At 41.7% G+C, this 12,824-nt stretch overlaps 1 protein-coding gene across 4 annotated transcripts in view; it reads right to left on the reverse strand.

The window, feature by feature from the left end:
• The window catches only part of ADD3 (adducin 3), a 196,083-nt gene that overhangs the window by 106,005 nt on the left and 77,254 nt on the right, over window positions 1-12,824 (reverse strand). The window contains exon 1 of one of the 4 annotated variants that reach the window (XM_006161612.3): window positions 4,341-4,357. The exons of the other annotated variants lie outside the window; for them this stretch is intronic. The gene's annotated coding sequence lies outside the window, so the exon portion shown is untranslated. Of the gene's footprint in view, window positions 1-4,340; window positions 4,358-12,824 lie in introns of those variants that run through there. 4 annotated transcript variants of the gene reach the window in all.

Genomic DNA, 12,824 nt, shown 5'->3' on the forward strand with positions numbered 1-12,824 from the left:
CTGGTCCAATATAATAAATGATATGATGCTTTAAATTAAGCGAGGGGAGGGGAGAAAGAGAAGTTCCAAACGAATACCTTTGGAGTTGCTTTTTTTTAAAACAAACAAACAAACAAAAACACACACACACACAAAACCTTCACATTGGAAGCAATAAGGTAGTAGACACTTACTACTATGATATTTCTCAATCATGTGACTAGAAATTCCAGAAGGGATTTTAGAAAGGCCTTCGGCCAGAAGCAAATTACTTCCTTCTATTTCAAGTTAAGGTACTACCTCTGCTACACTCTCAGAGATCAAAGTTGAAAAAAACAAAGTGAGGTATTTCAAACTTCTTGAGGGTGATTTACTACATTAATCAAATCTGTTCCCTCTACACATTAATACCATCCTACAGCAACGGAAAAATGTTATGTTCAATAAATGTTTGCTTTTGCCGTAACAAGAAAGTCAAGATGTGCCTGATGAACCAGAAAGCTATCAGTGCTTCGGAACCAGTGTTTTTCACAGGGCCAATACAGGGGAACCAGCTGTCGCATTAACATTTCCGCTTATCAGTTTAAGAACAAAAATGCGGGGCCAGCCAGAGGTGTGGTGGTTAAGGTGGTTTGATCTCACATGACCAACTGCAATTAGAGTTCCAACCAGCGGCTTGAAAAGCCCACCAGGGGCATGTGTGTGCATGCCCAAAATCCCGAGAGGAGAATGGAGAAGAGACTTCAGCATGGCCACCCCCCTGGAGAGTGCTTTCTCACTCTCTCTTTTCTTTCTTCCTCCCTCCCTCCCTCTCTATGTCTCCCCACTCCCCACACACCCAGTGTGAGAGCACATACCCAATGACAGTTGTTTTAAAAAAAGCAATTTGTAAGTAGGATTCTAAAAAGGAATCTAAACATGCAAACTTCTTTCAATCTAAAGTCATTATGTAGATCATACTATTGGGTGTTGGAAAAGTCATGATTCATTTTTGCATAGAAAGGTGCAGAAAAAATATATCATGACTTTTCCAACAACCCAACAGTATAGGAATACTCATGGAAATGCTCTTATTTCAGTAATTTCCAAAAAAATCTAGACACTTAGTTACATCTTAAAGCAAAACTTAGAGAGCAATTTCCAAATTACAGTTCTACTCAATGATTAGAAGCTAGGTATTCATTAAGTCACAAGTTATAGGAGTAGAGAGTTTTTTCTATAAGGTGGGAAATTACAGACACCCACATAATGACAGAATCATGAAGGTCTACCATCTGTTAAAAGGTAAACATTAAAAAAAAACAATTAAAAAAAAAACCTGTCCACTAACTGAGGGGAAATAAACACCCAAATCAAAAACCAAAAAGCCTTATATATCTTTTCCCAAATACTAAGTGGAAAAAGAAAAAGTCCCCCTGAGAATCTCTAACAATAGGCCAACTACCATAAGGATTTGCAATTTGAATTTACACCACATGATCCCCAAACCCCAAACCAAGAGAAGAATATGAATGAAGCAGTGTCAGGTTGGTAGCAACGCAAGCACCTGACAAAAAGAAAACATAGGGTATGGTGGTGAAGGCAGCTGGATCCCACATGGTCAACTGTATGGTTCAAGGCCTGGACATGCTGGCTTGAAAAACATGCTGGGCCTGCGTGTCTGGGTGCCCAAAATCCCAGAAGGAAAATGGAGGTGAAGGGACTGTGGCATGGCCACTGCCCAGAGTGTGGGGGTGTGCTTTCTCACTTTCTCTTTCTCTGTCTCTAAAGTGAGTGCACATGCCCTACAGTAACATTAAACATTTAAAAAAAGAAACATAAATCCTGTGTGAAGAAAAGTATCCTCAAAACAGGCTACCTGAGGAATTCCACAAATAATTCTTGCCAACTTCAAAGTTCAGAATTACAAGACCAGTAGTTAGCATAATGGCTATGTCGCTGGACTCCCATATAGCCAACCACGGTTCGAGTCCCAGACTGGGTGACTTAAACTCACACTGGGCGCATGTGTGTGCGTGCCCGTGATCCCAAGAAGAGAATGGAGGAGAAGGGATTATGATGCGGCCATCCCCCCTGGGGGGGGTGATTTCTCGCTTTCTGTCTATCTCTGTGTCTCTAGCACATGCCCACACCCTATAACAAAAATCTCTCTAAAAACAAAACAAATCCAAGAAAACAAAAAACAAATGTAGAGGCTAAAAACAAGTAAGTATCATATAAAATGGGAAGGGAGAAGAAGAATTAATGTGTTTTGGTCTGGGTCAGTGGTTAAGCATAGTGGTTAAGGGAGTTGGATCCTACATGATTGACAGTGGTTGGAATCCCAGCCCTGGCAGTTTAAGAAACACGCCAGGTGTGTTGGCCTGAAGTCTCGACAGACAGGATGAGGAAGATGACCACAGCCCATGGGTGAGTGCTCTTCTCTGCACCTCCCTGCCCCAGTGAGCACACATCCTCCAGCAATTAAAAGAAAGATTCAATTGTTTTAAGATTCCTATCTTGTGAGACCAGCACGTGGCGTAGTGGTTATGTGGCTGTACTCCCATGTAGTCGACTGTGTTTTGAGTCCTGAACCCAGCGGCTTAAAACTCATGTCGGGCAGGTGTGCGTATGTGCCCAAAATCCCAAGAGGAGAATGAAGGAGAAGGGACTGAAGCATGGCCAATCACTCTGTGGGGTGATTTCTTGCTTTTTGTTTCTCAATCTGTCTGGTGAATGCACACGCGCTATAGCAAAAATCTCTCTCTCAAAAAAAAAAAAAAAAAAAAAAAAGAAAGAAAGAAAAACAAAATAAAGATTCCTATCTTGTTCAGAAGGAAAAGTACTACTCACTTTACACTTTAAGACTGGATGTTAACTTTTTAAGGATATCTGAAAACATGATCTTTCATATGTGTGTGTGTATATACATATATATACGTACGTGTGTATATATATGTATATACACACACACATATATACACACACACATAAGTATGTATACTTCCCCTCCCCCACAGGGGGTGCGTGTGCTCACCAGAGACATAGAGGGGGGAAATCACCCCACAGTAAGGTATGGCCTCACCACAAAGCCTCTCCACTTCTCCATCTCAATGGAATTTGGGGCATGCCCCTCAAAGCTGCTGGAGCCAGGATGCAAACCTCGCTGGTCATGTGGGACCCAACTACTTCAATTACTGTGTTATAAGCCTGGTCTGAATATATGTTTAAGAATTCCTAAGGTCGGGACCAGCAGATGGCATAATGGTTAGATAGCTAGACTCCCACATGGCTGACCGCAGTTTAAGTCCCAGACCCGGTGCTTCAAACTCACGCCAGGGGTGTGTGTGTGTGTGCGCACGTGTGCGTGCCCAATATCCCAAGAGGAAAATGGAGGAGAAGAGATTGCCGTGTGGCCATCCCCCCGGGAGATGATTTCTCGCTTTTCGTCTCTTTTTCTCTCTGTCTCCTGCAGGCGCACACGCCCTATGGAAAAAAAAAAAATCTCTTAAAAAGAAAAAAATCACTAAAGTCGATTTTTAAAAGACAAATGGGGGCCAGGCAGTGGTACAACATTAAGACTTGACAGCTCTGTGAGGCTGACTCAAGTGGGAAGTCTCCAGATTTGCATCTGGAGACCCCCTAAATATGACAGGAATGTGAGCTTATAGTCCAGGGCTGGCTAAGGCTGTGGGTGGATCATGACTTCAGGACCTATTGGAGGTGCTGACTCTGTTGCTCTCACTCATGAAAAAAAAAGACACAGGCTTTAAAGAAATAAATAACCTAATTTTTTCTATTGGTAAAAAGTCTGAATAAACACTTGCAAGAGAATATCCAAATGACATGAAGAAATGCCCAGCAGTAGTCACTGGGAAATAAAAATTACTAAAACCCACAATGAGATACTGCTACCTAACTATCAGTATGGCTAAAATGAAAACCTGTTAATACCAAGTACTGGCAAGAATGCGGAGTTTCTGGGCATCTTAAACACTAAGAATAGGTGTGTTAACTACAAAGGCTAGAGACACGTCCAGCTACTCCTCTTCCAGAAATCCACCCAGCAGAGGTGCCTATGTGTGAACACCAAAACCCACACACAAGAATGTTCGTGGAAAATTATATTTTAATAGCCCCAAACTGGAAATGACCTGAATGCCTCTCAACAAAATAGATGAAGATTTCACGTTCATAAAATGAAAGGCATCCAGTGAGGATTGCCGACTGTTACATAAACAACATGGGTGAACCTCGCAGGGAAAAAAGGGTTGGGTAATAAAGAAGCTGACACAGAAGAGCAGAGAGAGAATGAGTCCGCCTGCGTAACATTCGGAGACGGCCACCACCACCCTATTCCATCTTATGTCAGGGTAGGTTACCTTGGAGGGCGGGAGGAACCACCTGAGAAGGCACATCGGGGTGCTTCCGGAGGTCTATCTCTTGGTCTAGGTGGGGTTATACAATGTGCTTATTTTGTAAATATCCATCAAGCTGTACTTTGATTTCTGCACCTTTCTCTGTCTGCTAAGCTAGCATTTAATAGTTTATCTGAAAAAACTAAGTTAACTCCAAAGAGAAAAAAACCTCCCCTTTCTGTTGCAAGAATTTACAACTTGCTAACATCTCTTCTGTTCGTTTTCCTCTTTTTCATAAAACCAAAGCATTTTCTTTTTCTTTTTTCTTTGGAGAGGTTTTTGCTACAGGGTGCATGCACTCACCAGAAAGACAGAGAGAGACAGAGAGACAGAAAGCGAGAAATTATCCCCCAGGGGGGATGGCCACACTGCAATCCCTTCTCCTCCATTCTCCTCTTAGGATCTTGGGCACACACGCACGCACACATGCCCAGTGTGAGTTTAAGTCACTAGGTCCGGGACTCGAACCTCAGTCGACTACATAGAAGTTCAGCGACATGGCCATTATGCCAACTGCTGGTCCCAAACCAAAGCATTTTCATAATTCAAGCTATTATAGGAAATAATGTAAGCTTTCTTTTACAAATATGTATTTCCTATCAAAGCAAAAGCAGACACAAATGACCAATATAATTTTTGCCACTCAGAATGGAGAATTAAGAGATTCTCACAGAACTAAGGTCCAAAATCAGTGTGCTCCACTTCTCCACATGGAGAATACAATGAACAGATGGAAATGTACAATGTAGCTTAAATTATCACAATGTTTAATTATCGTGGCCAGCAACTGTTTAAAGTATTAATACATTCTATTGTCTGAATTCAACAGCTTCTTCCATTTTCAGATCATAGTACAATATTTCAATGATTAGAAACATTCTTGAAATGTTCATGAAACATTTAAACCCAAAGTATGCCTTGTAGCCATTTTTAAAAGAGAGACATTATTTAAAACTAAATAATGTAAAAGAAAAACAAAAACCTCCATGTAATCACTAATCCATAGCAAATTATCTGTTCTTTTTTTTTTTCCCTTTATCACATTTTCTCTGCTGGATTAAGATTCTGAAATTTTGTTCAAAATAAACACATCATAGTGTTATACAATCTTGCTTTGTGAAATATTTCGGACTTTTTTTTTTTTAATTTTGCTACAGGGCATGTGCATTTAGGAGAGAGACAAAGGGAGGGGTGGAGGAAGGGAGAGGGAGAGAAAGTATCCCCCTCAACCCTGCCCACAGCCATGGAGGCGGCCATGCCACAGGCCCTTCTCTTTCACTCTCCTCTCAAGATTTTGGGCATGCATGAACATTTTCTGGATTTCTACTGAAACAGAAATGGCACATTCACGTTATCTTCTCATTTTTATTTTTATTTTTAAATGTCAGAGAGTGTGCACACAAGGGAGAGAGATGTGGGGGAAGCTCCCTCCATCAGGGCCTGGTCATGCCACAATGCTTTTTCAAGTGTTTGTCCATCCCACCGGGATCCTGGTCATGGGTGCAGTGCTAGCTTGTAAACCACCAGGAATGAAACCTGAATCCTGGCTGGCCGTGTGGGATGCGGATTCCTCTGCAGGGCTTTCACCACCGAGCCACAGGACTGGTCATGTTCCTACAGTGGCCTAACACTATCTCCTCTCCTCGTCTGAGAGGCCGGTAGAGACTACGCTATGTTAGTGTATCTGCTAGCAGAATGTTATGTTCGGTTATCAGGAAAGCAAAGGTTGGAAGAAAAGATTCCTAGAAAGGAAACAGCGCACTTACTGAGAACCAGAAGCATCGTGCAGACCTATCTCTTTTGCAGCCATCATGGGAGCGGCAGCGGCCGAAACGAAGTTCAATCCTTTCGACTTCTGACCAAAGCCATAACTATAAAAGGTATTTCAGTGCACCTTCCCACATCTGCGGGAAGATTAGGTCTTCCCTGCTTTCCGAAGAGCTGAGGCAGAAGTACAATGTTCGTTCTAGGCCCATCTGAAAGGATGGCGAAGCTCAGGCTGTGCGAGGACACCATAAAGGTCAGCAAATTGGCAGAGTGGTCCAAGTTCACAGGAAGAGTGTGTCGGCTACAGTGAGCGGGTGCAGGGGAAAGGCTGATGGCACGCTGGTGCATGCAGGCATTCACTCCACAAGAGATGTTTGCTGTTGGGTGCATGCACTCACCAAAGTGAGAAGTCACCCCCCAGGGAGGATGGCCATTCCGCAATCCCTTCTCCATTCTCCTCTCGGGGTTTTGGGTATGAACGCACACACGCCTCCCGTGGTTTCACTAGACTAAAACTGGATAAAGACTGCACAAAGACCCTTGAATGGAAAGCCAAGTCTTACCAAGTAGGAAGGGGAAAGCGCAAATATAAAGAAGAATCCATTGAGAAGATGTAGCAGAAAAATAATCTTATATACAGCTTTTATTAAAAATGGCTAAAATAGGGGCTGGTGGTTAGTGTGGTAGTTGAAGACGCCAGACTCTCACACGGCTGACTAAGGTTCAAGTTCCGGACCTGGTGGCTTGCTTTCTCACTTTCCTTCTTTCTGTTTTTCTCTGATCAAAACTAGAAAATAATAATAATAAAGTTAATAAAAAAATATTATTTTTTAGAGGTTTTTGGTATAGGGCGCGTGCGCTCGCCAGACAGACAGAGATACAGAGACAGAAAGTGAGAAATCCCCCCCCAGGGGAGATGGCGAGGCCGCAATCCCTTCTCCTCCGTTCTCCTCTCGGGATCTTGGGTACACATGCACACGCGACACATCCGGCGTGAGTTTTAAGCCACCGGGTCCAGGACGCAAACTGCAGTCTACTATGTGGGAGTCCAGTGACATAACCATTATGCTAACTACTGGTCCCAAAAATTATTTTTAAAAAATGGCTAAAATGGGGACCAGCAGTTGGTGTAATGGCTATGTCGCTGGACTCCCACATGGTCGACTGCAGTTCAAGTTCCAGACCCAGTGGCTTAAACTCACACCAGGCACATGTGTGTGTGTGCCCAAGATCCCGAGAGGAGAATGGAGGAGAAGGGATTGCTGCGTGGCCATCCCCCTTGGGGGGTGATTTCTTGCTTTCTGTCTCTCTCTCTGGCAAGTGCATGCACCCTATAGCAAAAATATCTCAAAAAAAAAAAAAAAGGCTAAAATGAAAAAAATAGCACATTTACTTACTAAAAAGTGTTACCATTTTGAAAAATTTTATGGGCACACTTCATTTTTCAAATTTATAAAGGATAGAGTTTACTTTTTAAAAAACACTTATTTATCTATTTATTTGTCATGATTTTCAAGCCACCAGGTCCGGATATCAAACCATGGTCAGCCATGTGGGAATGCAGCACCCTAACCACCATGCCACCTGCTGGCCCCTGAGGATAGAGTTTAATAGAAAAATCTAGGGGCCAACAGACCTGGGTTTTAATTCTAGTTTTGTTAATACTTCCAGTTCTAAATCAGGCATGATTTGGGCTAAGTTACTAAGTATTTCTAGGCCTCAGTTTCCTTACATGAAAATAAAAAAGAAGATTGAATTAGATGGCCTTAAAGATCTCATACAATGGTAATATTCTATAAGTCTAGTAAAGAATTATCTCAGACTAGAACTTTACATGGATGAAGACAGTACCCAAAGATAATACAGCAACTTAAAATAAAAAGCAAACGGTTAATCCTCAGCTCGTCCATTTCCTAAGGGTGGTCTCTGGGCAAGCGGATTTTCTTTATTCCTCGACAAGCACCTGGATGTCATGTGTGCTCCAGTATCTGTGGGATACTGTGGGAAGGGCTTACCCTGTGTGAAGTCCAGGACTTACATCATTTACTCCTTATAAAACTTTTTTAAGTTTCTTTCTTACTGAACAAGAGACACACAGATGGGGAGTGGTGAGAGTGAGCGAACGAGTGTGGCCACTCAGAACAGGGTCTCCACATCTCTATCCACCCCCAGCTTCAGCCAGCCCTGAATTATGGGCTTGAGTGCAACTCGTGCATTCAGGGAGGTTTCCAAATGTGAACCTGGAACCTTCCCACACGGATCAGCCTCCGCTATCTGGCCCCCAACCAAAGTACTTTCGGAAGAAGCTTTCACTCTGCATTGCCAAAACAAAGCTTACTCTAGTCAGTCTCTCTCATGTAAGACTTACCCAAGACCAATAGCAGGAAAGACAAAAATGAAAATAAGTGAACAACTACAACAGAAAAGCCCTGACGATCCTTTTCTAGGTTGCACTACACCAATAAAAGTGTGTGGCTGCATAAGTCAACCCATAAGGCCCCACCTCAGTTCTTTTCAGCTGAGAGAATTCAGAGGTACCCAAGGTCGCTACCTAAGCTCTTACAGAATGTGCAGCTCCTGAGGTCAGGCCAGAACTCCTACTGTCAAGTTAAAGTTAAAAAAAAAAAAAAAAAAAGCTCAAATTGGCACCTACCCTCTATGGACCATGTTAACTGTCACTGCTCTGTATCATCAATCAATTATTCCACCTCAACTGAAACGAGGTACTGAAAAACATTTCCAAACACCCCTTCTGTTCCAGTGTCAAGAAATGAATTTGTCTACTAGCGTATCAGGCTTAAGTCGAATATAAAATCCCAGGGAAGGGAGTAGCCATTGTTGTTGCAGTGGCAACCAAAGATTTTTAAGACGGTGAAATGAAAGCAACGTCCCGAAGCTGTGCTACGGCTTTGAGAGAGGATAAAATGGTAGAATGGTTAGAATACAGAGTATTTGATTCTTCATAAAAGAATTGTGTGGTTTGTAAAAAGAAACAAGAGAACTCCTTCAACTAGAGCACTTGGCTAAAACATCCAAGTGCCTTTGGGACCGTCTTTTAAAATTTATTCGGAGAGGGTTTCTCCTTGTCACTCAGTTTTTGCACTCTGACTGCAACCTGGTATTTAGCTATTGTTCTCATTCTCATTTGGGAATATATCCAAACTCTTGCTCCATGAAACACTGGAATAAACTTTAATATATTAGGAAATTAGAAAAACTCAGTGAACAGGAGAGAAAGCAAATACATTTTCCCACAAAGTACAGGATACAGCTGTGATCTGTCAAGCTTAGAGGACTCTCTCCTTAGCTAACAGCACAGTGACAGGACTGTCTTCTCGGCCGAACAGGAAGTAGCAATCTAAAAAACAGAAATGTTCCCAAGCCCCAGTTCTAGTCCCCTCACTCCCATTTGCAGCCCACATTCACCCTTTGACCAGGCCTGTGTACTACACCCATTCAAGGAGCCTTGATGAAGTGTCAGCAAGTCTACGGATGACAAGCATTTGGGGAGTCCACAGAATAACCTTTAATCATAATGTCCCTGAATTAAAAAAAAACACATGGGACTAATGGGCTGGTTGCACTCTTCGAAATAAATAGAAGGATGACAAAACCAGCTTTGGCTCTTAAGAAATCCATACTCGGATAAATGATCTTTAGTTTCCCATTTCTGAAAGTTGTTTCCATGGCAGCAAAATACAACTAAAAAAAAAATACAATTTCCTATTTTATCCTTCATGGGATACTAAGTGAGCTCACATGCAAGGACCAAATCCAGGCTCGATGGAGGTGGAGAAGGAGCACTTCATAATAGTGCTGTTTGATTTATAAATTATATATAACTTATAAATGATATTTTAAGAGGATAAGAGTTATTCAAGCAGGGTCGGCAGATGGCATGGTGGTTAAGGCTCTGGAATCTCACATGGCCGACAGGGGTTCAGGATGTGGCAGCTTGCTTTCTTACTTTCCCTCCCTCTCACTCCGTTTCTCTCTGGTCAAATTTAAACATTAATAATAAACAATGTTAAATAAATAATTCTTTTTAAAAAAGAGTTAGCCAAGCAAAGAAGCAGTGAGAGTGTGCTGCAGGCCCTGAGAGCGACATGTGTGTAAGTAATGGTCTATTTTGGGACCAATGATAACCCTTCCTAGCTCCACTTGAAAATGGGTTTGTGATTCTGGAAAGAATCAGCTGGATACTTAGATGCTGATTAGAGGTACCCAGGTACATCAGCAGGAGCCAAATTCCAAGTGGCAGTTCTATGCACATAACTAAGGGGCTCAAAACAAAGCAAACAGTGATATGCTCAAAAGGGGATGTTTAGAAAAGAAAGGGAGTGGTAAGCATTTTTACCAAGAAAATGTTACACAATTACTTTCAAATACTTCTTTTCAATGTCTTTTGCTTTCCCAGCTTACCTTTTAAATCACAGGAGGGCCCAGCAGTGTTGCAAAGGCCTCAAGAAGTAATATCACCATGGATCTGATACACAAAAACAGAGCCCCCTCAACAGGACGTCACCATCTTGTCAATCAGATCGCACACATTAAAAAGAATAAGATCAGCAATATGTAAAAAGTAATAGGAGGACTCGTGAAATAGAAGAAACTCTGAGATCTTGCCCTTTCCCACAGCAGGTATCATAATTTATGAACAGCTGGGAAATTTCCTATTCACAGGAAAAGGATGACTTCTTAGTTCACATTCAAGTGGAAATGACAAAAAACTGCATCATGCAGATAAAGGTGTTTCCTGAAGGAAGGAGACAGAGCACTGCCTTTATTTGAAATGAATGAATGAATAAATAAATGAAAAACAAAATAGCATGCACACAGTAAGCAGAAAAAATAATCTTTTAAGAGATAAAGAAGAAAAAACTAAATCGAGGAACTGTTTCACAGCAGGACTTAGCCTCACTGGAATAATCATTTGTCCCAGTGGGTTATCTCAAGTACAAATGTACTCGAGGAGAATGACAACAAATTTCCACTTTATATTCTTACAAGGATTTTTATCTATAATTTTATGAATATCTAGCTTCAGTTTTCCTCTGCGTGCACACACACAAAAGAATTCTATTTTCATCACTAGCTTACCACTTGCTCTTACAGTTTAGATGATTTAAAAATAAATAATGCTAGAATGGCTTATTCTTTGAATTATATGGACCGCTTCATCCAAGAAAAGTATTATTTCAGTGCCTACTATGCACCATTGCACATGTTGGGTGGAGTGGAGGAGATCCTTGCCTTCATGGAGCTCTGCCTGGTTTTGTTCCACTATAGCAGTGGTTTTCAAAGCCTTGCTGCAAATTAGAATTATATAGAGTTTTAAAAATCCCAGTACCTGGACTATGCCCTAGTATTATTTAAGTCAGAATCTTGGAGTTGAGACCCAAACATCAGTCATTTTCCCCCCAGGTGACTCCAAAGAACAATCACATCTGTGTACCAGTGAACTTGAGCATTAGTCACCAACCTTGGGTCTTTGAAGACAAAGAGAATAAAAATAATAAATCCCTAAAAATAGCATCCTCTACATTCTGCCAATACCAGCCAAAAGTGAAAGGGTTCACTGCAGGTGAGATCTACGTTATCTATATCAGCACCCGCCCTAATCCCTGTGGTAGTCCAAGCAAAATCTCTGCAGACAGGGCTGTCGACCTTGCCATTTCTGCCCCTTGCTTGGGTATCTGGGGCAGCTGAGGACAGAATGGCCATTTAGGGACGTGCTAGTACACAGGAAGCATACAGGGGTGCCTCTGTAGTACAATCATAGCATAAGAACGCTTCCAAAGTTCTGCTTATTATTTTTCAGACTTAAGATCAAACAGCCACATGGGTGCTCAAATTAGCAAGAAAGGGTTAGATACCATTATTCAAATGTATGTTTAGGAAATATTTTATAAATATCCAAACCAAGTTGTTTGGGTTCTACTAGGAAGAATAGTCAAAATCATTAGGAAATGCCCCAATTCCAGTTGTTAATAGCGCTATGAAGGGACCAGCAGATGGAGTAATGGCTATGTCACTGGACTCCCAGCCACAGTTCAAGTTCTGGACCCAGTGGCTTAAACTCATGCCGAGGGTGTGTGCATGCCTGCCCAAAATCCTGAGAGGAGAACGGAAGCGAAGGGACTATAGCATGGCCACCCCCCCCCCCGGGGTGTGATTTCTCACTTTCTGTCTCTCTCTCTCTCTCCGTCTTTCCAGCAAGCGAACACATCCTATAGCAAAAATCTCTCTCTAAAAAAAAATAATAATAATGCTGTGGAATTAAAGGAGACAAAAAGTCAAAAAATAAAGTCCTTTAAAAGGAAAATATAATCCATTTACAGTCCATATTTCCAAAAGAGAGTTTATTTAAAAAGCTATTTAAATCAACTGGTAAAACAAAGTAGAACTAAAAATTCCTTATAAAAGAGCATTCTCTATATTTAAATATCTCATTAAAAGTAGATTCGCATGAGTAGAGTTCCTATTCTATTGCAGACCTGCACAGAGCTTTCTAAGGAAAGTGCCTGATGATATCTTAAAAGCTGCAACTAGGAAGTGTGTCATTGCCTAGTTCACAAACCCATGCTCTTCCAGTTTACTATACCCAGAGTCTCCTGTACATCAGATTTTACTGCCAAATCCTTCAGGCATGTCACTGACCCTTCCTGCTCCTTCTCATCT

Source organism: Tupaia chinensis, unplaced genomic scaffold (genome assembly GCF_000334495.1).
Source record: "Tupaia chinensis unplaced genomic scaffold, TupChi_1.0 Scaffold138666_1, whole genome shotgun sequence".
Taxonomy (NCBI): Eukaryota; Metazoa; Chordata; class Mammalia; order Scandentia; family Tupaiidae; genus Tupaia; species Tupaia belangeri.